Source organism: Diospyros lotus, chromosome 10 (assembly GCF_014633365.1).
Source record: "Diospyros lotus cultivar Yz01 chromosome 10, ASM1463336v1, whole genome shotgun sequence".
In the NCBI taxonomy this organism is placed as follows: domain Eukaryota; kingdom Viridiplantae; phylum Streptophyta; class Magnoliopsida; order Ericales; family Ebenaceae; genus Diospyros; species Diospyros lotus.
In genome coordinates this window covers 11,797,813-11,814,969 of record NC_068347.1, presented here as the reverse complement: position 1 = coordinate 11,814,969, position 17,157 = coordinate 11,797,813, and the positions used below count along the sequence as shown (strand labels likewise).

Genomic DNA, 17,157 nt, shown 5'->3' with positions numbered 1-17,157 from the left:
AGTACTTTGAATGGGAAGCCTATTTTTAATAGGAAGATTTCAATTTCTTGTAATCATGACAAATGTGTTCAAAATTTTCATAGTCAAAGAGCTAATGTCGAAAGATCATCTTCACACACCTCTCATGACATTAAATGTTTTCATTGTTGTAAATTTGGCCACATTGCATCATGTTGGCCTTTTAAAAGGAAATTATCGAGTGGTCCAAAAATGAAATAGGTTCCTAAGGGAACTAAGATATCTAATAGTTTTTATGCTAAACCCCAAAAATCCAAGTATGTTTTGAAACCTAAAAATTATCATTTTAAGAGGAATGTGCATAAGGATAAAAGGAAAACAAATTTCAAACTAAAATCATTTCCTTCACATTCTAACCATTGGAACCATTTTAAATATAAAGGTTTCATAACAAAACATCCACATAAGCTTAAACAAATTTGGGTTCCTAAGGAGGAGCTCTATGCTAACAATGGTGAACCCAAAGTGGTTTGGGCACCAAAAGCCTGTGGATAGTTGTTTTTGTAGGTTGCTTGGCATCCAAATGAACTTTAAAGAGAAATCTTTATGGATGAGTTAGGCATGAAGGAAAAGGTGATGAAAAAGAGATTCAACCCAAAAAGATGTATTGCCATCCAAGAGTAAGATTTTATTAAACAAAATCTTGGTGGTATGTTTCTATCCCTATCCTCTCTATGCTTATTAGTTTTTGATGATAATGAATTATGAGTTTTCACTTTATGATATTGTTAAAAACTTGTATTGATTTCAAAAATTAAGGGAGAGTCATAGTGTTTTGATATATTCATTGAGTAAAGGGAAAGTAAAGTTTATTGATATATGCTAGAAAATGCTATCTTGATAGGTGTTCTATACATGACCTATCTAGCATAAGTCAATTATGTGATAAGAGATATAAGTATGCTGTAATGCCAATTCATGTGAAATATCTTGTCACAAATGAAATAAAGATCATAGAAAATAAGATAGAATTTGTGCATAGACTTATCCTTATCTAGTATAAGAGAAATGCCTAGTATCATTCATCTCTCAAATATTTATCTATGCCATAATGGACTAAGTCATGCAAGCGTGAATATTCTTAAACTATCCAAACATGATCTTGTTAAGAGATTGCCTATAGCTTAAATATGAAAAATATTACATTTGTGAGGCATGCATGAAAGGCTAACAAATAGGTATATCATTTAAGCCTTCAAACAAAATCTCAACGTCTAGGTCTCGAATCTTACTTTACTTAGATCCCATTGGACCTATGAGAACCCAAAAGCCTAAAGTGAAGAACATTATATCCTTGTCATTGAAGATGACTATTCTAGGTAATCTTGGGTAATATCTCTTGCATCTAAAAGTGTAACATTTAAGAGATTTTGAAATGAACAATTCAAGCATTATTGTAAGGAAAATAATATTGATCATAATTTTTCTAGTGCTAACAAAATGAGGTAGTTGAAAAGAAAAATAGATCTTTATAAGAAATGGCTAGAATTGTGTTATGTAAATCTTTTGGTCTAAGCCATTAACACCTCATGCTACATGTTGACTAGGGATTCCATAAAGCTTATCTTAAAGTAAACCCCTATGAGTTATATAAATGTTGGAAACCAAAAATTCATATTTTCATATTTTTAGTAATACATGTTTTATCCTTAACAATGGGAAAATTTGATGGTAAGAGTGAGGAACAAATTTTCTTAGGTTATTTCACTCAAAGTAAAGCATATAGGTTATTTAAAAAAAGAACTCTTGTAGTAGAAGAATAAAAGTTATAGTTGAGAATGTGAGCATTAGAGTTCCCATACCTAATGAAGATTGTTACAATGAATTTGGAAAAATATTTGAAAAACTCTCATTAGATTTGTAACGCCCCACTTTTCCAAATACACAACAACGTGAAATATAAGAAGACATCACCTATGGGCGCTATGGAAACCCTTACCAACGGAAGCATTGGATCGAACCTGCAAACTTAACCAAAGTTAAATAAAGGGGTTTCCCCTAGATTTCATTTACAAGTACAAGGAATGCTCACGACTTCCAATACTCCAAAAATGACTCAACACATCACTGAAGGTACAGTTGTAGGACACTCATGTACACACACCCCTTACAACCTTGAGTACCCTAACTTCTATTACAATACATCATTGTGGTTTACAAGGGTACATAGCAATTTTTGACACATTACTTTATTTATACTTTCCTAAACACTATCTTGTTTCCTTCGCACACATCCACAGTCTACATCCTCAAACAACAAAATTTGTTTCTTATAATAAAGTTACTCTTCCTCGGTTTTTGATCCTGGAGGTGGCGTAAGATCTCGTTCTTCAAGTTCCTCTTTGCAACTCTGGTTTGTCGCTTCCCCCACAGGGTTTAGGTATGCCTTTACCTCACGTAAGTGGGTAATAAAAGTTACAAAATCATCATAGGGTCTCAAAATGCGAAGATCGTTTCCAGCGTCCTGCCACTCTCGGGTTAGTAAGGAAATCAAATAGAATATTTGTAAATCCACCACATAGGGATTCATCACATAGGTCAGAAATTATTGTAAAGTAGGGGTAACTAAATTCAGAAAATCTCCTAACTTCTCCCCTAGATGCATATATCGTCCTTCTAGCAATACTATCCATCCTTCCATGATGGCACGCTGAAATTGGTTTTCTTCTATCCGTGGATCCATTCCTATCACAAACCAAAATATCTTCCAAGATTAGTCATATCAAAACTCAAAATAACTCATATCACTATTGCATCTTCAAAATTAGTTAACTCAAACCAAAACCAAACTATTTATTCTAGCTCTAATACCAACTAAGGAATATCAAGTACGCACGACCCCACCTATAGGAATGGTGCACAAATCAAGGAAAATATGATGTGCAAATCACAAACCACGCGTAAAAGTAATCATGTTTAACCCCATCAACGAACCATAACAACAGACTCCGTGATGCAGGAAAAATAGGAAAGAAATGCTCGGAAGTAAGGAAACATGAGATGAAACCCACCAACCCCACACAAAGGAGACCAAGGATATTCAAGAAGAAATAGGAATCATGCGGAAACCACTCACCTTGAAGGTTTACCCTAGGAAGCACTATTTATGATGAGCGGGAATGGGTTCTTTACAGAAACCATGCATTTCAGTAAACCAAACACCAAGTATGATTACATAGGGTTATAGATAATTAAAAGAGGGTCAAGGATGCAAAATTGCAGGCCAAGATGAGGTTTTACGCGCCCTTACGCGCCTCCCTTAAAAAACGTACAACTCTGCCACCTTTTGGTATTTCAGTCATAACTTCCTTGTTTTAGCTTCGATTTGACCCCCGTTTGAACTTATGACACCTTTATTCAACCCTTTATAGGATTATAAAAAGATACCAGACTTACTTGCAGTTTGATGTCGTTTGGAATGCTTTATGGTGGTGACCCAAACTTTCCCGACAAGGCCTTTTCTCCCTAGTTCTTTGGTAGATTTTTCGCCTTCCTTTGGCAGCATTTCTTCTCTCAAACTCCCTTCATTTTCCTCCTTTCTTGATGCCCATAATGAATAACCGCAAAGCCCTTATTTATAGGAAACTTCGACGAGCCAAATCACGCCACGTGTCGCGTCATTATTCCATCCATGTACATCCAACCAAAGTGTGCCACGTGTCCCTGATATTTTGAACCTCCACATGTTTAATTAGATTTTCCAATATTCCCATCATTACATCCCACATGGTTTAATTCATTTTTCTAGATTTCCCATCATTACACCTTTAATTAACAACTACATCCCACATAGTTAATTGCATTTTCCACAATTCTCATCATTGCTCATGATTACATTTTCAACAACTTGCTAGCCCATTTGGTTCCCCTAACCACTTAGTTAGTAGATGTTTTAAGTTTATCACAAATAACCCCTTGGCCTAAAAGTTCTTTGCCCTTATGTCACTTGAGCCCTAGAATTGCTTAAACCCTCCCAAAATCCCTTAAGATGATGATCTCTTGCTTTAGCCTCCACTATCCTTTGAAAATCCTTCATTTGTTCCTCGAAAGTTCATCCGAGAATCACACACGTGCTTATCAAATCTTTCGATTTCAAAGGAAATGCTTTATTTCCTCAAGTATTAGATCATATCTAAGTTGAAAATCTAGGATGTTATAAGATCAAAAAGAAATCAAATCTATCAAATGATCATATGCTTAAATGCTTAAGGGAGAAAATGTAGCTCAAGAAGAAAAAGCGTCCTCCTCTCCAAGAGAAAGAAAATATATAGAGAATAAGGATATTATTGGAGATCCTTTCAAAAGGTTTTAGGATAAGAGCATCCATTTTAATTGAATGACATTTTTCAACCTTCCTAGAAACATCATAAACAAAAACTTCTATTTCAAAAACTCCTTGTCAAGTTCAAAGCATATCTCTACATTTCAAATCTAGGATTATCACACTACAAAAAAATTGATTTTTAGCGGCAGTTTTTTTGCGGCGGTTTCTAAAACCGCAGCAAAAAATGAAATTTTGCGGCGGTTTACAAACCGTCGCAAAATACTATTTTAGCGGCGGTTTTTTTTAACATTTTGCGGCGGTTTTGAAAAACCGTCGCAAAATTCATTAAAACATTTAATTTTGCGGCGGTTTTCAAAAAACCGCCGCGAAATTTAGAAAATAATTAAATAATTAAAAAAAAATAAAATTTAGCAGCGATTTTTGAGAAACCGCTTCTAAATTAAAAATAATTAAATAATTTAAAATTAAAATTAAATTAACATTTATGGCGGTTTTCAAAATCGCCGCAAAATTCATCAAAAAATTTTAATTTAGCAGCGGTTTTGAAAAACCGTTGCAAAATTAAAAAATAATTAAATAATTTAAAATTAAAATTAAATTAATATTTCCGGTGGTTTTCAAAACCGCCGCAAAATTCATCAAAAAATTTAATTTAACGGTGGTTTTTCAAAACCGCCGCTAAATTAAAAAATAATTAAATAATTTAAAATTAAAATTAAATTAATATTTGCGACGATTTTTAAAAACCGCCGCAAAATTCATTAAAAAATTTAATTTAGCGGCGATTTTTGAAAAATCGCCGCTAAATTAAAAAGTAATTAAATAATTTAAAATTAAAATGAAATTGAATTAAATTAACAAAAAGAAATATAAAATCTTAAAAGAAATTTAAAATTTAATTTAAATTAATTACAAAATCTTTATATATATAAAAGTAGGATAGTTTTGAAAAAAGAAATTTCTCCCCAAAACTTGCATTGATGATTTGCAATTAATACTTATTGTATTAATAATTTATATTTTGTAATTTGCATTAATAATTTAAAATTTTCAATTGCTTTGAAATAATAAGTAGTAATAAAATTTTCCCTCCAAACTTGCATTAATGATTTGCATTTAATACTTATTGCATTAATAATTTACATTTTTTAATTTACGTCTTTATATATATAAAAGTAGGATAGTCTTGAAAAAAGAAATTTCTCCCCAAAACTTGCATTAATGATTTACAATTAATACTGATTGCATTAATAATTTGTATTTTGTAATTTGCATTAATAATTTAAAATTTTCAATTGCTTTGAAATAATAAGTAGTAATAAAATTTTGCCCCAAATTAATGATTTGCGTTTAGTACTTATTATATTAATAATTTACATTTTGTAATTTGCATCTTTATATATATAAAAGTAGGATAGTCTTCAAAAAAGAAATTTCCCTCCAAAACTTACATTAATGATTTACAATTAATACTTATTGCATTAATAATTTGCATTTTGTAATTTGCATTAATAATTTAAAATTTTCAATTGCTTTGAAATAATAAGTAGTAATAAAATTTTCCCCCAAATTAATGATTTGCGTTTAGTACTTATTGCAATAATAATTTACATTTTGTAATTTGCATCTTTATATAAATAAAAGTAGGATAGTCTTCAAAAAAAGAAATTTCCCTCCAAAACTTACATTAATGATTTAAAATTAATACTTATTGCATTAATAATTTGCATTTTTAATTTGCATTAATAATTTAAAATTTTCAATTGCTTTGAAATAATAAGTGGTAATAAAATTTTCCCCCAAAACTTGCATTAATGATTTGCATTTAGTACTTATTGCATTAATAATTTACATTTTGTAATTTGCATCTTTATATATATAAAAGTAAGATAGTCTTGAAAAAAGAAATTTCCCTCCAAAACTTACATTAATGATTTACAATTAATACTGATTGCATTAATAATTTGCATTTTGTAATTTGCATTAATAATTTAAATCTTTCAACTGCTTTGAAATAATAAATAGTAATAAAATTTTCCCCCAAAACTTGTATTAATGATTTGTGTTTAATACTTATTGCATTAATAATTTATATTTTGTAATTTGCATTAATAATTTAAATCTTTCAATTGTTTTGAAATAATATGTACTAATTATTGTAAAATTAATAATAAATTTTAAATATATGAGTTTTTCAATATTAATTGTTTTGTATTAAATTTGCATGAGTATTATGAGAAATATTAATAGACAACTTAAACTATTAATTAAGTCATAGAAAATTATCTATTTATTTAAAATATTATTTTTATATATTTATTCTATGTATATTTATATAATATTAAAATATAATAGTCAAATAAAGTATTTTGCCAAGTGTCAATCAATGGTGAATTTTTTCCCTCAAAAATTTGCATTAAATCAAAGGTTATGATTAATTAATTATTAATTACTTTAATAATTATATTATAGTCTTGAAAATGTGATGTCTTAACAAATTCATAAAAAATTATTTAAGGTTGTCAAATACTAGGGTTTTTCAATGCTAATTAATATTTAAGATATCACATTTTTAAGACTACGGAAGAAATCAAAATTCATTTTTTAAAATTTTGTTATTATTAAAAAAATTTATTCTTACTCATATTTAAGAGTTTTAATTTATATTTATAATTATAATATAATAAATAGAAAATAACGAACGTCTTTAAGTTGAAATATTATAGATTTTATAATATTTATTTATAAATAAATATAATATAATAAATAAAATTATAAGTATATTGAATTAAAAGTGTTCTCCATTAACATATTGAATAGTGAATAATTAAGTAAACTTAATTTTTTTTAACATGATTAAAGTTTAAAAAAATTATAATTATCAATTTTGTTAAAATTATTTAAAATAATAAATTTATTTTTTTATTTTTAAATTAAACTCACCCATATATCACACGGGTTCACCACTAGTTAACTAAAAATTTAATTTAAAAAAATAAAAATAAAAATAAATTTAACAAAATTTTAATAATTTTAAAAAATATATATTTTTTATTTTTAATAAATTAATTTAGTTAATTTAATTCAATTAATTTATTTTTAATTTATTCCTTTACTCTTTTAAAAAATAATAAATTAATTAATATTTTTCTTTCTATATTAAAAAATATAAATTCTGGAAAATAGTGGTATATAATTTATATATGCAGTTATATAACAAGGGAGGTTGGCAGATCAGGCGGGTACAAGCATGCATGTGCACAGGGGAGGTTGTGGGTTCGAAACTTGGGGAAGTGGCGCGCGAACATGCGGCCACGTGGTTGGGTGGGCAGGCGCGGGCAGGTGGGAGAAATTAAAATTTTTAATTTTGTAGCGGCGGTTTTAGAAATCGTCGCTAAAATTAAAAAAAAAATTAATCGTCGCTATATATTTTAAAAACCGTCGCTAAATCACTAATTTTGCGGCGGTTTTAAAACTGCTGCAAAAAATATGTTTTGCAGCGGTTATTCCAGCGGTTGGTCAAAACCGCCGCTAAATCACTTAGCGGCAGTTAAAAACCGCCGCTAAATGCCAAAAAAAACCGCCGCTAAATGCCAGTTTTTTTGTAGTGTCACTTGCAAAAAGGGATTGTCTTTACACGGTTGATACCTCATCGTGCCATTTCAAGGTCTTGAGGTTTAACAAAGCCGTAGCCTTCACCGGTGACATCTTTTCATTTGAAAAAGTTTTTTTTTTTTTTAAAAAAAAAAAACACGTTCGTAAGAAATTTAATATTCTTGAAAGCAAATCAATAGCCTCTCAAAATAGTAGTTCAAGCCTAGACAAATATGAGAAAGACCAAATGGTGGAAATGAGCTATATAGAAATATGATTGGATCATTGCTATATTTGAAAGCTAGTAGGATGAATATCGTGGTTAGTGTTTGCTTATATGCTAGATTTCAATCCAATCCTAAGAAATCTCATCTTGGAGGCAAAATAGCTGAAAAGAATACTAGTGACTCATGCAAATTTATAAGAAATTTCCTAGTGTTATGGTTTAGAAAGAAGCAAAATACTATTCCATTCTCTTTCACTAAAGGTGAATATGAAGTTACTCAAATCCTATGGATGGAACATCAAGATTAGGGCATAAAACCCCACAATATTCTAATCTAATGTGCCAATACAAAGTGTTAGAGCTTTAACAAAATTTCAACGTTTCATGTTTAACACATTGAAAAATAGACATCTATTCATAAGGGATCATACTCAAAAAAGGAGATATATATATATATATATGAAATTTTAAAGACACAAATCATCAAGTGGTGGATATATTCACAATACCCCTAGATAAGGAAATATTTCAATATTTTAGAAGTGAACTAGGAAGGATTGTATCTTGACACTTGTGAAAATGTGTGCTTGATTGAATATGCTCAATAATTGTGTGATATGTAAAATTCTATATCCTTTGAAAATATACAGAAAATTTGTGATTTATGATCTAAATTGTTAAAAGCCAAACTTTGCTTTGCATTTTGGCTACAATAGATATGCTTATTTAGCCAATTGGTATTTACTCTTGTGTGTAAAATTATGCTAATATATGCTTTAAGGATCATCTTGCTTTTTGTATACCTCTATATGTAATGATCTTATATTATAATCCTTAGTTTGGGATAAGTAAGAAAATGGTATATTTTTGCTCTTGATGTGTGGTTGCAAGTATGGATATGATTATCAAAAGAGAAATGTATGTTCTTAAAGCCTATCTTTAATGTCTCTTGCATGAAATCTTCCATAACTTGTTTGGTTTTGAATGACCACTTATATTTTGAATATATGGAAAATAAGTACATGTGGTTCATTCCTTCAATTTATGGCCATTTATATGTTTTACCCTTGTGAAAATCATATAAATTGAGACAATTACTATTTTATATGAAAAATGTCTCTATGACTAAAAACCTCCCGTATAAGTCTAAGGGGGAGTTTTTCAAAGAGAGTCTTTCTATTTGCTTAAAATGATATATTTCACTCTTATATTGATCATCTAATGTATATGCCTCTTATATGATGAATGGCTATGCATTTGATCTAGTGCTTTGACTTATTAAATATGAGTGATTATTTGGAATGATATATTTTGGCTCTAATATGATCACGAGTATGCAATATGGTATGAAATTGTTTTTTGGCATCTCATGAGAAAGGTTTATGTATATGGCATGTGCTCAAAAATCTTTTATGATGTTAATTATGTCATCTTAAGGGGGTGTTATCGCTAGTTTTAAAGAAACATTGAAAAAGAGTTGAGATATGTGAAATCTCTTGAAATGTTTTTTTGTTTAAAAACGAAGTTTTTCAAACTATCTTTGGGGGAGAAATATGTATTGGGGGAGCGATATATATTGTTGCTTGGTAGTAGCGTCGTTGCTTGTTAGCTTCAACTCATTTAAGGGGGAGTCTATTTTTCAAAGTCATACTTTTTTGATTTATGACAAAAAGGGGGAGAGAAATATGTTAAATCAAAAGTGTTTAGAAAAAATGAGAGAGATATATGTGATTCTAGGGAGAAAGATATGTGAAATTGATTTAAGGTTTTGTCATTATCAAAAAGGGGGAGATTGTTGTTTGACTTTTATATATTAGTTTTGATGATGAAAAACATATATTGGCTTAATCTCTAAAGTCACGAGTCAAGGCTATGGTTTTCAACATATATCAATTTCAATATAAAGTTCTATTTTGTTCAAATGAAAACCAAATTAAAGTCATTCATATACATATGGAGATTTGCAAGGTCAACTATTTAGTCTTAAAAGAATATCCTAAAATGATTTTCTAAATAGCTTTGAAGTCGTTGGTCAACATAGAGCTAAAATTGTTCTGAGGCAAAAGACCAACTAGAACATAAATGTGTTTGATGAAAAGTATGAAAAATCATTTATGTTAATCTCATATTTTAAAATAAGTTTTTCATATTTTTAAACATGCATGAAAGTTTTTGGCTCAAAATTTAAATGTCTAAAAAATCCTTTAGTTCATGCATCATGTTTCGAAACTCTTTTTGATAAGGTTTCAATATTTGTCTAAGTCTGGAAGGTTAGCATCTTATAAGGAGACATATAAGAAAATGTTTTCTTTTTAGAAAAATATCTCCCAGTATTTCAATAGCTAATATCCATTAGTGTTAAAATAATTTTTAACGAATTTTTCAAGAAATAGAAAGTGTATATTTTGAAGGTGGTAAAATCGCAAAATCCTAAGTTTATACTAAAACCCAAATTCTACTTTTTTATTGTTATGGATTTTGATTTTCTAGTTATTTTTATTGAATCCAAAGGGGGGTACTTTCTTATTTACATTTATGTATTAAAGTAAATGGAAGGTAAAATATAAATAAAATAAAATGTGGTGTAAATAAGTTGTGATGCATACATGCTATGAATTGTATCCTCAAGAAATTCTAATATATATATTCTAATCTGTCGACCCTTTGTACTTACCTGTCGACTGGTTTTAATCATGCTGTCGACTGGTTGCTCGACATGCTCTCAGTTGTTTGCTGTCGACCGTCTCTGCATCACGACCTGTCGACCGATATTATGAAGCTGTCGACCGGTTAGTCGCAGACAGCATGTAACGACTAGTTTTTCCACTCTCCCAAAGTGGATTTTCCACTACCAACGGCAACATTTGTGAATGGGCATTCAAGGCACTATAAATACAAGTCAAATGGGTGATTCAAACTAACCAAGAGATTACATTACAAGCTCCCAAGTGCTAAGATCATTATTGTACTTCATTGGTAAATTCGTTCTCTTTTCAAGGCTTTGTATTCATTTTGTTAAATTCATTATCAATCCTTGTCTTTATATTTGAGAGAATTTGTAACTAAGAATATTATTTCTCAGATCCTCTCCTATCTTGTATCTCTCTGTATTTTTCCTAGTTTGTTTTGCTAGAGAGCCTACATTGCTTGTAGGAGGATTTTGATTCCTAGCTTGTTGTGCTAGAGGACTTACTTATTAAATCAAGGGGTTGAAATACCTAGCTTGGTGCTATAGGGCTTGCTTGTCTTAGCAAGAGGTTGTAATTTCCTAACTTGTTGCTAGAGGGCCTATCCGAAGAGATAGGAGGTTTTTAGTGGATTGATTGAAAAATCCATAGTGAGGAGCTAAGGTAGTGGATTAGGCTTGATTTAAGTCGAACCACTATATATTGTTGTGTCTCTTATTTGCTTGTGCTCTTTGTCTCATTTACTATTCAAAGCATTTCATTAATCCTCACTTTCACTAAAATCTCATTTTTCATCAAAAGGATTTTCAAGTTCAAACAAAATTTTAAAACAACCCAATTCACCCCTCTCTTGGTGTTGGTGCCATTGCTATTCAAATCTAACAATTGGTCCTTGGTGTTGGTGCCATTGCTATTCAAATCTAATATCATGTGCATATCAATCAATGAATAGTAACACAACATAATGAAACATGTAGTAAATCACATAATGACATAGCTAGTCACCAGTGTCCGGCACCGGTCAAAGGTTAGTGACTAGGAGTGTCCACCCAACGGTCCACATCAGGGCCGTATGATAGTCTACTCAAACGTCACCAAACAACCGACCCCTGCCCCATTGCTCGATAGCTCTAGCCTACTCACACCCAAGAAGTCCATAATCAAACCTGCACATCTAGGAACCTAGTCCTCAAGTTGGGTTCAACATCATTCCGAAAGGAATGGGGGCGGTACAAACCCCAGTAGGCACACAACAAATAAAACCCCAACGAGTCTCATATTTAATTTAAATTAAATCATGCTAGTAAAATTCTCAATTCGTATAATTAATACGCAAAACAAAAATGAATTAAGGGAAGATGTGGGTTCACAAAATGAAAAGAGCTCACGAAGGTATTTAACCCTAGAAGTCTCCTAATTAAATTAATTAAACAAAATTCGCACAATAACTATTTATAATGAATGTAATTAATTTATGGAACCAAATCGATTTAAGGGAGGATATAAAATTCATAAATCGAATGAGAGTCACGAAGAGAGTAAAGAGCTTGCTCTCTTTAGCAGATTTTAGCGTTTTTACGCTTGCATGCCACCAAATTAATACACACTGTAAAATAGCATAATCTCCCAAAATTAATGAAATCGGACCCAAAATTAAATTCTAACCTTACAGAACGATTAATACATATTTCTCTACTTACATGACTAATTAAAACTCAATTAAACTGTGATTAAACCCTTAATTTCATATTTCCACAAACCAACATAAATTATTATTTTTCCTTAAATCTCCAAATACCCACTAATGACCTCAACACCGATATTTATAATTATTATTTATCTCCAATTTTTGGGATGTTATAAAGTCAAATGAAATGTATTGTGATATGGTTGAAAAATCAAAGCATGAGAAATGGTAAATGAGAGTTGAAATGTCAAGGAAATGGGTGTAAAAAAGTCAAAATTAAAGGAAAATTGGGAGAAGTGGCTGCCAGTGTGTGTGTGTGTATTTATTTGTAATTGTGGGTTTAAATGAAAAAAGAAATAAATAAAAATAAAAAGAGGGAGTAGGTGGGCTTGGCATGCAAGTCACTCATCCCCCATACTTCACATTTTTCTTCTTCTTTCTTCTTCTCATTTTTGTTCTACCCAATTGCTTTTCTTCTTCTTCTTCTTCCATTTTTCTTCTTGGCTTGGAGCTTCAAGTGGTGGCATTTCTAGATTTTTCCAGCAAATTCTTCTTTGGTTCCATCAAGCAAGGAAAATTTATGTTCTTCTTCTTTTATATAGCAAGATCCTCTTATTCTTTGCTTCTTGTGTAAGTTCTTCTTTCCTCTACAGTTGTATAGCTTGATTCAGTGTCTTTTGGATTGTCCATTCTCGGATTTTAGATCCTTGAATTCCCTATCTCTTTGATGAAAAAAGATTTTAACCTGATTGCTTTCTCTTGTATTATTTTTCTTGAAATATGGGAAAATCGCTTTAAAAATCCGAATTTAGTTTTGGTTCAATCCATCTTTTCTAAGGAATGATGACTTAATTGTTACAGTTAAGTTGTATGCAAGAATTTGGTATTTCTTCCGCACATTTTTACTTTGATCTTAGCATTTTCATTGCTATTTGTCGATCGATTTGGTTGTGTCTGTCAACTAGTATGGAAAGTGCATTCTGTTGGTCGATAGATGAGAAGAATCTGTTGATTGATCGCTAAAATTGGATCTATTTGTCGACATATTCTTCTCATATGTCGATCGATCCCTGAAATAGGTTCTGTCGGTCGACATATAGGGGTGCATTTGTCGACCGATGACTGTGTTGGTTTTTGGTTGCTGACAGATTCCTTTTGTCTATTGACCGATTGTTCCTTTTAGTTGTTTGTTTCTTCTTTTGATGCCTTCAATTCCCTCCAAATCACCATGTGAGCTTCCAATAAGCTCCTCCATCAACTTGTAATCTTAATTGCCATTCATGGAGGGTGGGGAAACTATTATGTGGTCATGTGTGAAATTGTTGGGTTTTATATTATGATTAATTAATTGATGCAAATATTATAATAATAATAATTAACTTTATATTATTTTTAAAATATGCATACAATTAAACCCTATCAAATACCTTCACACTTAACCTTTTGCTTGTCCTCAAGCAAAGTAGAGAAACTCCATACTCAAGAAAACAAAACATGTATTTGAAATCATTCATCACATTAAAAGCCTTTTTTATGTCCACATCTAAATCCTCCGTTGAGAATGCAACAATAGCAAATAAAGAGAAATTGAGCATACTCATATTTCCTAGCTCAAGAAGTCATACACAATTCTCAACTCAATCATATTTTGTCATGTACCCAGCACAATCGAATATTGCAACACTCATTTTTGTAACCGTCCCTTTTCACTACTACAAACAAAGGTAGCAAATTAGGGTTTTTTATTTTTTTATTATATATATATTTTAACGAGTGCATTTTATGCTCCATCTCGTTTTTTTTTTTTTAACTGTTGAACGAGTGCATTTTATGCTCCATCTCGCTTTCTCATTTTTTTTTTTAATTGTCGAACGAGAGCATTTTATGCTCCATCTCGCTCAACATTATTCTCCCTACTTACTTAAACCTTGTTTAGGCCTAGCTCAAAGGGAACAATCACAAAAAAAAAAAAACATTGCATTTATCTTTCATGCCTAGTCACACAACTTACACGACTTCGCAAAGAACATGTATTTCAATGATCATAAAAACCCAAGTATGCTTAATCTTGCTTTATAAAAGATTGCCCATTCCAAATCAAAAACTCAATGTTAAAACACAATAAAGAACCTAAATACAAATCATGATTCCAAATAACATATTCTGTTTTTTTTTTGGCTTGGGGATGGTCAAATGTGCACTTGATATAAGTTCCACCAAAATTTTCACATTAAAACACACATATGCAACAAAAATAGCACATAACAATCAATAATTTTTTTACCCCCCCCCCCCCCCCAAACTTATTTAACACATTGTCCTCAATGTGAAGCAGAAGAACATGAAAGAAATACTCCCCTGAAATACGAAAAAGAATGCCCGCAAAAATTCTTCTTGAAATGTTGAAGATTGCTAGGCTTATTCTTTTGAAGAAGAGAGGCCGGACTTCTGGATTCAACAAGTCCTAAAAAGAAGAAAAATAAAAAAATTGAAATAAGAAATCAATCCAAGAATATTCTAAAAATTAAGAAAAATAAAAAAATAAATAAATAATATTTCGAATGGGTTGCCTCCCATCAAGCACTTTTTTATAGTCATTAGCTTGACTATATCTCATTCTTCAAGAAGGCTGAAATTCCTCCAATTTTCTCTCATTTGCCCTTATTTCCTTCAAAACTTTTTCAAAATTGGGAATCAGAGAAATAACAAAAAGCAAAGGGATGTTAATATGAAAGTTTTTAAACCTCTTTAAAAATTTAATAGATAGTTGAACCAAATTAGCCACAAGAAATATTTTTGAAAAAGGAATAGGGGTTTCAGAAGATTTTAAATTAAGAGTAGAAGAACTCCCATTTTTCTCCATTGATGACCCATGGTCTTCTCATTTGGTTTCAAGATCTTGGATTTCTTCCTCTTTTGTATGCTCTTCATTTTTTTCTTGTACTGTTTTCCATTTCGGTATCCACTTTGTAGTTTTAGTCAAATGCTGATCTTCAAATTTTAATTGTTCTGATTCAGTCGCATTTCGATCGCGATCGCTGATGGCCCAATTAATTGTTTCTGGAAAATTTTGTCCAGCTTCTTCTGGTTTAACTTTTTCTTCTTCATCTTGCCTCACTTGCTTTCCACTCCTCATCTTTATTACTTTGCACTGCTCTTTTCGATTATTTTCTATTGTGCTTGGCAATGTTCCTTGAGCTCTATTGTTCACCATATTAGCTATTTGACGAATTTGCATTTCTAGATTTCTGATGGCAGCTTGTTGATTTTGAAACATAGTATCTGTCCTAGCCATATAATCAGAAGTCGTCTTAGCCATGGTAGCCACTAAATCTTCCAATGAAGGCTTCTTTTCTTGCTATTGGAATCCTATTGGAGGCTTCAACACATTCTGATTGTTGGACCATGAAAAGTTGGGGTGATTCCTCCATCATGGATTATAAGTGTTTGCATTGGGATTGAATTGTCTTTCTCCTTGATTAGCCACATAGTTGACTTGCTCAGATGGTTGAGGTATAAAAGATATCCCGGCTTGACACTCACGGATAACATGAGGACCTGTGCAAATCTCACATACCTGCACATAAGATTGAATAGAGTTAATATTCAACTGATCGATTTTCTTAAAAAGATTATCTACCTTTGCATTTAATGCTATCATCGCATCAATCTCATATACTCCAATTGTTCTTCTTGGCATAGATCTTTCAGATGACCATTGATAGCTGTTGTTGGCCATCTCTTCTAGAAGGTTATACGCTTCATCAGTCTCTTTTCCCGTTAAAGCTCCTCCCTGCAGCTGCATCAATAGTAATCCTGGTGTTATGATTTAAACCATTATAAAATGTTTGAACCACTAACCACTTTGGAAGCCCATGATAAGGACATCTTCTTAACAACTCTTTAAACCGCTCCCACGCTTCATATAAATTCTCCATGTTTGCCTGCATGAAATTGGTTAATCATTCCTCATCTTTGCAGTTTTTGTAGGTGGAAAGAATTTATTGAGAAATTTCTGTGCCAAATCATCCCATGTTGTAATGGACCCTGCAGGCAAAGAGTTCAACCAATACTTAGCTTTATCTCTTAATAAAAAAGGAAATAGCCTAAGTTTAACAACATCATTAGAGACACCATTTTGCTTAAAAGTATCACAAATCTCAAAAAAATTAGCTATATGAGCATTGGGATCATCGCTCGGTAACCCACTAAATTGAACAGAGATTTGAATCATTTGAATAATAGCTGGCTTAATCTCAAAATTATTTGCCCCTATGCTTGGTCTGGTGATGCTGGAGGGTGTTTCTTAAACAGAGGGCATAGCATAATCCCTTAAAGCTCTAGCTTGCCCATTCCTTTGATCCATAACTTCGTCTCCCATGTTTAGTTGAAATTCCAATGTGACCTATAAAGAAGAAATAAAATATCACAACGGTTAAAACTTGATTTTTTTTATATTATTATTATTATTATTTTTGAACACTCAAAAATGCAATAAAAGAGAACACAAAAATGAAAACAAACAACTAAAAACAATTAATATCTAAACTAATATTCAAGTTAATTAGTATTGATATTAATACCAATCCTCGGTAACGGCGCCAAAAACTTGTTAGGCTAATTCGCAAGCGTACGAATCGCGCAAGTAATATAATGAATG

General features: G+C 31.1%; 1 non-coding gene across 1 annotated transcript; it reads left to right on the top strand.

Moving 5' to 3' along the window:
* Positions 1 to 16,367: 16,367 nt before the first annotated feature.
* Positions 16,368 to 16,473, top strand: LOC127812396 (small nucleolar RNA R71). The gene has a single exon (XR_008025899.1). It is a non-coding gene; the product is annotated as a small nucleolar RNA R71 (small nucleolar RNA).
* Positions 16,474 to 17,157: the final 684 nt, after the last annotated feature.